The sequence below is a fragment of the Rattus norvegicus genome, chromosome 10 (genome assembly GCF_036323735.1).
Source record: "Rattus norvegicus strain BN/NHsdMcwi chromosome 10, GRCr8, whole genome shotgun sequence".
Lineage (NCBI taxonomy): Eukaryota > Metazoa > Chordata > Mammalia > Rodentia > Muridae > Rattus > Rattus norvegicus.
Window position 1 is genome coordinate 30583793 of NC_086028.1, and position 9073 is coordinate 30592865.

Below are 9073 nucleotides of genomic sequence, written 5' to 3' on the forward strand. Positions count from 1 at the left end.
TGTGATTCTCAGCTAAGACTAAAAGAGAAGGAAGGTAGACAGCATGAACCCCACGGAGTGCAGAAGCTCCCAGACACTGGAACTCGTGAGCCTGCTACACAGACAGGGGTGGGCCACAACAGCCTTTGGGTATAGCTCAGAGAAGGCACAATCTAGACTCAGAGAAAGCTGCACAGCCTAGTGGTAAATGAACCTCATGGGATTTGGACTCAGACAGGTCTGTTTCCACCCTCCCATGGCTTCCTGTGCAGACGTCTAAGCAACACTGTTGAACCTCAGCACTCAGGAAGAATTAAGAGCTTCAGAAGGGTGGGGCCTACAGAAGATGCAGTTGGAAGACACTCAGGATGAAGGTTGTGGCTGTAGACACCCTTGGCTTCTAGAGTTTTATTTCATTCCAGCTTTTAAAAGATAATCACAGATGCCCTGGTCTGTGTGGTGGGAAGCACAATGACATGAGAGCCGTTCTCTAAACACCTTCTCGGTGCTTCCAGAAAACCTGTTTGTTACAAAGGCTGGGGAACACCTATGCCAACTCTGCACACTGATTGCTACATTCAGTTATCAAGCCTGCTGACTCTGGTGTTCAGTAACTAAGCATTCTAGATGTTACTTCTGAGTCCTTTTATTGACTCCTCATAGAATGTTTATATGTGGTATAATTATCAGCATCTCATTGTACAGAAAAGAAGGCCAAGGTTGAGAAGTTTGCAAAGGCAACCCATAGAGCAGATGAGAAAGCCAGACTTAACTTGTGTGTATAAGTATATCCATTTCGGGCAACTCCTCAGTTGTTGTCCTTGAAGAATTGGACACTTCTCTGTGGAAATATGTTTTTAAAAAAGAGCTTTTCTCATATCATAGCTTGCTTTCACTCATGCCCTGCCATCCCAAAGTTGGGCCTCCACTGCCAGGAACTAGAAATCACATCCAAGGGTTTTCCTAGTCAGGCTCCCATCTCATATAGTCACTCTGCACCATTCACTGAGGCTCCCTGGAGACCATTGGTCACATTTTGTTCCTGTGACAAATATCTGAGAGGAAGAGTATAAAGGAGGAGAGATATGTTTGCGTTCATGCTTTCTGAAACTCTGCCTGTGGTCAGCTCACTCTGTTGTTCCAGTCCTGGCAACGGTAGAAATCTCGGCAGAAGCATATGGCAGGGAAAAGCTACTCACCTCATGACATCCAAGTAGCAAAGAAGTGAAGAGAGAGCGATCCGGACCTGGGGATAAGTTGTTCCCTTCTGAGTCACATCTTCCAGTAAACTACTTGCTACAACCATCCCATAATATCCCATCGAGCTACAAACTCCTTTAAACACTGATACAGTTAGGGATCGGAGGCCTGACACCACTCATTAGTAAGCTAAGAGCCAAGCTTTGAATATCTGAGCCTTTCACACCCAAATCATAACAGACTGTCCATTCTCCACCTTCCCTCCACAGATAACAAAATGAGATGGCATGGCTAGATTAGACACACAGCTGGTTCTTAGTTCAGCCATATCAAAAACAAAAGAACATCTGTCCAAATCCCTTGCTACCATTTCCATTTATCAGCTCAAATGCAATAGGCTACTCTGTAAGAGAAGCATGTGCTCCTAATGGGGTGAAGAGCTGGTAACCCATTTCCAGCCTTGCTTTTCAGCAGATGTGACAACAGAGGAACCATCACCACACATCTAATGGACTGACTCTTGCCACGGTGGCAACGAGAATGCTCCTTTTCCAGAATCACAAGGCTGTCCTAACACATCTTCCCCCTTTTCCCAAGATGTGAGCCACTCTTATGCTGCCACTACCCTAGCAGCCACCCACTGTGGGAACATGTGTGCCCATCATGCATAAAGTCGCTGCGTCAATTTCTGCTCTTTGTGTGCAGAATTTTGCCATTGATTCTGGAAACCAAGAGTCCTAACTGGTAAATTATTTGTTTAGTAACAAAAAGTGTTTGTTGAACCACTGCTCAGCCACGAGTCCTTCAGTGGTGAACAAGTGGAGGGGATCCTTGATCACATCCTTAGTCCAGGAGAAGAAACACAGAGTAAACAAAAGGGCTGGAGACATGGCTCAGCACTTACGATCTGTTCTCACAGAGGAGCCAAGTTTGGTTCCTAGAAACCATATCAAGTAACACACAACTGTCTATAACTGCAGCTGGGGAAGGGAGGAGGGATAGACTGGCCTCCATGGGCACAAGAATTCATATGTACACACACAAATATACAGACATACTCCTAATTTAAAAATAAAAATAAATCTTACAAATAAATACTAAACAAACTCACACACTGACTAATAAAATGCAATGACAGATCAGTCATTAACAGGGTACAAGCACAGTCATCACAGTACCGTCAGGACAAGGTCAGTCTGAGGAATCAAACTCTAATTACACATAGGCGGACTGACTCCTACAGATGTCAGTAAGATCAGAGACTCTTAACATTCTGCCCCTGACCACATTCCAGATTTCTGGCCTCTTCCAAGTCTTGTTTGATGTTTTTAAACCATGAAAGTAAGATATTGTAAAACACTTAGGAAGTCAGAATGAAAAGAAATGTTACTCACATGCTCACCCAGATTCACATTTTGCTGAAGGGTATATTTTAGGCAAACATGTTGTCTTAGTCAGGGTTTCTATTCCTGCACAAACATCATGACCAAGAATCAAGTTGGGGAGGAAAGGGTTTATTCAGCTTACACTTCCACATTGCTGTTCATCACCAAAGGAAGTCAAGACTGGAACTCACAAAGGGAAGGAAGCAGGAGCTTATGCAGAGGCCATGGAGGGATATTTCTTACTGGCTTGCTTCCCCTGGCTTGCTCAGCTTGCTCTCTTATAGAACCCAAGACTACTAGCCCAGGGATGGCACCACCCACAATGGGCTGGGTCCTCTCCCCTTGATCACTAATTGAGAAAATGCCTTGCAACTGAATTTCATGGAGGCATTTCCTCAAGGGAGGCTCCTTTCTCTATGATAACTCCAGCTTTATCAACTTGACACGCACACACATCACTATTAAGCTTCAACCCTTACTTTCTTGTTCATCCCCAAGATCTAAATAACTTTAAGAGTCCCACAGTCTTTACAAGTTCTTACATATTAAAATTTCAAACCCTTTAAAATATCAAATCTCTTTTAAAATTCAAAGTCTCTTTACAACACAAAGTCTCTTAATTGTGGGTTCCACTAAAATACTTTCACAGTCACAGTCAAAAGCGAAATCGAACTCTAACCATCCAATGTCTGGGATCCACTCATGATCTTCTGGGCTCCTCCGAGGGCTTGGGTCACTTCTCCAGCTCTGCCCTCTGTAGCACGCACCTTGTCTTCTAGGCTCCAGATGCCTGAACTCCACTGCTGCTGCTGTTCTTAGTGGTCATCTCATGGTACTAGCATCGCCAAAATACTGTCTTCCACTGCAACTAGGCTTCACCAATAGCCTCTCACAGGCTCTCTTCATGGTGCCAAACCTCAACTCCTTTGCATGACCCCTTCAGTCCTGGGCCATCAATTGCAACTGAGGCTGCACCTTCACCAATGGCCTTCCATGGTCTCTCACAGTGCCCAGCCTCAGCTACTCTTCATGACTCCTTCAGGCCTTCAGAATCAGTACCACCTGGGTGACTCTTATACATTACCAAGTCCATCCACAGCACAAAGTACAACCTTGGTTATCTCTAGAACACAGCCTCTTGTGCTCTCAGAAACACTTCCCAGAAGATTTCACCTCAGTGATCCTGGTCTCTTCTTAACCACCACTAATTTCTTAGCTCCAGCTGACCAGCATCAATAGTCCCAGTAATGCAAAGGTTTTGTTTTAGTAGTTCTGGTATCTTGTTAATCACAGCTGATTCTTCGGCCCCAGTTAACCAAAACCACAGAATCTTCACACTCAAAACAGCAACAGCCCTGATAAGAGTCTTTAATCTTTCCTATGAAATTTCACAAGCCAGGCCTCCATCTTCTGCACTGTTCTCAACTTTACCATCCAAGCTCCTACAGAACATCCCACAGAGCTCTTAACTCATCTAGATCAAAGTTCCAAAGTCCTGCCACAGTCCTCCCCAAAACACAGTCAGTTTGTCATAGGAATACCCCGCTATGCTGGTGCCCACATGAATAGGTAGGCAAGTGGACTGGTGTACAGGTGAATGGTAGAACAGAAAATGAACAGATGGAGACAGTTACAAACAGGAGCTGTTCTTAGAGGAGGAATTGTAAGGACACTTTGAAAACCTGAAATATAAATTATTACAAAAATAGTTATTCATTTGCTCTATACCAAAAAAACAATTATTGTGTGATCTTCCATAAAATTACATGCACATGCATACAGGCGTGCACACACACATCGGTACGTGTACACAAACACACACAGAGACAGACAGAGGAAATGGCATCATGCTATAGGTCCTATTCTATAGGGCCTCATCCCTTGGCAATATATCCTAGGGTAGCATGTGCAATCTTTATTCTTTCTTAATGACTATTAATGCCTATTGTTACATAGCCAAGAATACTTTGTGTAATAATCTTGAATCCGGCCTTTTCACTTAATATTATATCATTAAAAATTCTTACCCCATTAAAAATTATTTGTGAAAAACTATTTTAATGACTGCAAAACATCCTGCTACAGGAATAAACCACAATTTACATAGACACCACCTAATTATGAGCATTTGGAATGGTTCAGAAAATCCTATTAATGGCTTCAATGAACATTATGCATAGCCTTTACTGTGTTTCTCCAGTTATAGAATCCTGAGTTCGTTTCTATAAAAATTTATTGAAGCTTCTTACAAACCCAGCATTGTTCTCCGTTCTACTGAGACACCAAGAGCAGAAACGATGGGAATATTAATGTTTTAAACAAACAAAACATGAACTAGGCTATATGCAAATGCTCTCCAGACGTGTCCATCTCCAGGTGGCTCTAGGTAGCAGGGCATATGCTTGTCCCATTATTTTCCTGTCTGCCTTATTTCTTTACAAATGCTTTCCCCACCAATAGAGGGATGAAAAGTTTAGTTCAGAAAGGGGTAGAAGCAAGTCACCCAGCCACCTTGGGCTCTAGGGAAGACTCCCCTTCTACTTGAGGAAAAAACATGTTCTTCAGGAGGCTCAGAGGGTTTCACACAAACATGCGAAGCTAAGGTTCAAGCTGGTAATAAATAATCCTGCAGCATGGCTTTTATGAACATACATTCTGGGGAACCTCACTGAATTTGGGGGAGGGAAGCACGAGACCAGAATGGCTCCTTCATAGGCCCACTTTCTGTGTTCTTGTAGAACTGCTTCAGTCTCCATGAATGGAGGCTCTGTTTTCATGCACAGAGGTTCTGGAGCCAGAGGACCACCATTCTTAAAACACATTAGTTAACCCTTCCTGCTCTAACTTCTTATTACTTAAAATGAGGATAGGACTAGAATGCACCTTGCAAGATTAATGAGAGAATTTCACAGACTAGGACATCATAAATAATTACCATACTAGTTTGTCAGCCAAGATATGAAACACTACACGGAAGGTTTTTCTTAACTGTGGCTTCAATAAAAAGAAGCTTAAGAAGACTGAAATGCTTTATAGGAGCAACCGGAAATCAGCAGTGTTCTCCACCACTGTCTGGTTGTACATATTAGATGTGTTAGATTTCTATGACCAAGGACTGAACAAGGCCATGGGACCTCCCTTCATCTATAACACACAATTATAATGCAGAAGCTACTAACTGGCTTCCAATCCTACTTTTTAAGATTGTTTTTGAGACAGGGTTTTTCTATGTAGCCCTGGTTGTCCCAGAAGTCATTACAGAGACCAGGCTGGCTCCAAACCCACAGAGCTCTCTGCCTTTGCTTCCCACATGCTAGGATTAAAATGTGTGCCACTACACCCAGCCTTTAATTCATTTTCAATTATGTGTGTATATGTGTGTATATGTATATCTGTGTGGGTGTGTGCACACATGTGTGTAGGGGCTGCTGAACCCAGAAGAGGTCATCAGACCCCTTGTGGCTGAAGTCGTAAGCCATTCAACAGGGATGCTGAGAAGCAAACTCTGGTCCACGATATGAGTTCTTAACCACAGCGCCATCTCTTCAGCCTGTTTCTACTTTTCCTTATCACTCTGCTAAGACAGAGTAGGCATGCCAACTGTCTGGAAGGCACTGCGGGCAGATGAAATCAATCACATTAGCAAAGCATGTTTCCAGGAGTATATTGTGTTCTCACACAATTGTAGATGACTCACTATATGCTGTTCTAGAGCACATCTTGTGACAGAAAGAAAAGACAGCTCTCTAAGGACTGGATTTGCCAGACTTCTAGGTCTACTAAGAATAGTGGCACTCTACCCCTAGAGGCAATGCAGGTGTGGCTGCTCTGTCACAAGTGCTTCAGTAGGTGGCAAAGAGGAAAGAAGCTATGTCTGCCCTCAGTGTTTTGACCTATGAACATCTGAATAATTAGTTGCCTAACATTCCCTGAAAAAAGTGAACCTGAGATATCCACCAGCCTGGTGCTGCACAGGCTAGGGTGAGATCCCAGGGTGGGGAGTAAGCAGGAGACTAGAAGAACCCCACATGGGACCACAAAGCAGTCAGCACATGGGGCCACTCAGGTAGGGTGGGCAAGGAGTGAGCCCAAGGAGACCACCAGACCTGTGCCATGTGGCTGGGACAGGGAACTAGTATAAGATGATCTGGAGCCACACAGGTCTGGGGGTGGAGAGCCTGATCATGCTTAAGATGACCCCTGTCCTGGGGCCATAATGCATAAGCAGGACACAGCATTCCTGAGAAGACCTCAGACACTCAGAGACCCCAGACACCACTGAGAGAAGCAGGTAAGTGGTGGAGAAATGGAAGAGAAGAGAAACAGAAGGCTGTGAGCACAATGAAGAGAGGCCGAACTGGAGACTCGAGGGTAGTGAGGAACAGCCTGATGTGAGTAGCTGGTGATGCCTCCTGGGACCATGGTGGGGTCCTGTGCTGCCACTGGGGGCATTGTCTAGGTCCATGGCCCTGCAATAGCAGGCCCATGCTTTGGTGGTATATTACCACTAAAGGCCAGGTAGATAACCCTAGTCTGAGCTGCCACCTGGGGACATGTTAGTGTCTGAGGGCTGTGCAGAACTGGCCTCACTCCTTACCTGGGCATTGTGGGAGAGCTGTCCCTAGGGACAAGAATGCAAAGGAGTTAGCTGTCCCTGCCTCTCATCACCTACAGTACTCAGGAGAGTGGGTCTTGCACCGTGTCAGGGCAGCATGATAGAGCTGACCCTGGTGGTGGGGGTGAGGGTGGGCCAGCCACAAGGGCATAAGCATAGAGAGCTAGACCTGCCACTTGTCAGCCGTGAGGTGACAGAGCTAAGGGAGAACCCACCCCAACTTCTTACCCCTTGCTACCTATGGCAGGAGGAGAGCTGGCCCCAAGGTCACCAGAGAAGCAGAGCTGGCTTTGCCTATACTTGCTGTAGCACTCAGGAGAGTAGGTCCTGCACCTCACCTGGGTAGCACAGTAGAACTGGCCCTGGATGTGGGGATTGCTGATGAACCTACCCCAAGGCACAAGTGTGAGAGAGCTGGCCCTGTCTCTTGTCTACACTGAGCAGTGGTGTGATCTAGGGAGAGACAACCTTCTCCCCTCTTTCATCCCTCAAAATCTATGACAGGCAGGAGAGCTGGCTCCAGGTTCATGAGAGTGGGAGAAATAGCCTTGTAGGGACACTGGCTGCAACACTTGGGAGAGTGGGCTCTGTACCTCTCCTGGGCAGAAGGGTAGGGATTGCCCTGGTTGTGAAGATTGCAGAAGGTGCAGGGTACAGTGGGTGGTATTGCTGGCTGACTATCTCAGATACCTCTCAGGCCTAGATCCAGGGATTTGAATTGTCCTACCGCATTGATGAACTAACTGCTGGAGTGCATGAAGGTCCTAAACTACAGGGTCTCCATGACACAGGACAGCAACAGGATATCCAAGAGGAGTTCTAGTGAGGATCCAATATTGATAGAGTAGCAGAAGCCAGAAGCCTTGTACCAACCCAAAGAGTCATTGCAATGAACATTTGCAAGCAAAGAAGTATAGACAAAAGTAACATACTGTGACACACTAAAAATGAGATTTTTCTTCTCTGCTGCAGTGGAGGTCGCAAGGGCGGAGGGTAGGTATGAGAGAAGGTGGAAATGGGGTTGGGATGCATGATGTGAAATTCACAAAGAACCAATAAAAGGTTTTTAAAACGTAGTGGTAACTATCCAACAACTATAAGAAAAGAAACAACCTCTGTATTCTTTCTAAATACACCCAATAACGTCACAGAGGTCCTGGTACATTAATAGTGAATGGCTTCAATTCCTGTTATCATCTTTGGGTATAGAAAACTCTCCCAACAAAGGAAATTCCAAAATCAGACTCATTTGCTTCTAAATTCTACTAAACCTTTAGGAATAGGTCCCCAATTTGTCCCACACAAAAATCAAAAGGGAAGGTGCACCACTAACTCCTTTTACAAACCCAGTATTCTGATACCGAAGGCCAGATAATGACACAATAAGAGAAAATTTTAAACTACAGACCAACTTACCTGATGAAAATAAATGTGAACTTTTTTCAATCCATTACTTTCGAGTTGAATTCAAGAATGCACTAAGATTATACTCCATGACCAATTTGGTTCCATCCCATGGATGCTAGAAAGTTTGGCTCAACATAGGCCATTAAGAAAATGTAATCAGATAGAAATAAAGGTCGAAATCAAATGATCATCTCCATGGTTTCAGAAAAGGTCCTTGACAAAGTCTGATGTCATGTCTGAAGAAATTAGGGACCAGAAGAATACAGGGTAGAAAAAAGCCTGTGCATGACAAATCTATAGCCGATATCATCATATTGAATAGGAGAAAACCGAAAGCATTTCATCCAATATCAGGAAGGACACAAAGGTGCCCACTCTTGCTGAGTTTACCACGTCCAAAGTCTTGGCCAGATAAGTGATAAAGAGAAAAAAAGGAATACAGATAGTAAAAGAAGTCATCAAAGTGTCCCTATTTGTAGATGATATT

General features: G+C 44.4%; 1 non-coding gene across 1 annotated transcript; it reads left to right on the top strand.

Annotated features, from left to right (window-relative positions):
• The first annotated feature begins 6359 nt into the window (after positions 1-6359).
• On the top strand, positions 6360-6491 carry LOC120095448 (small nucleolar RNA SNORA17). Its single transcript, XR_005490920.1, has one exon. It is a non-coding gene; the product is annotated as a small nucleolar RNA SNORA17 (small nucleolar RNA).
• The last annotated feature ends 2582 nt before the right edge of the window (positions 6492-9073 follow it).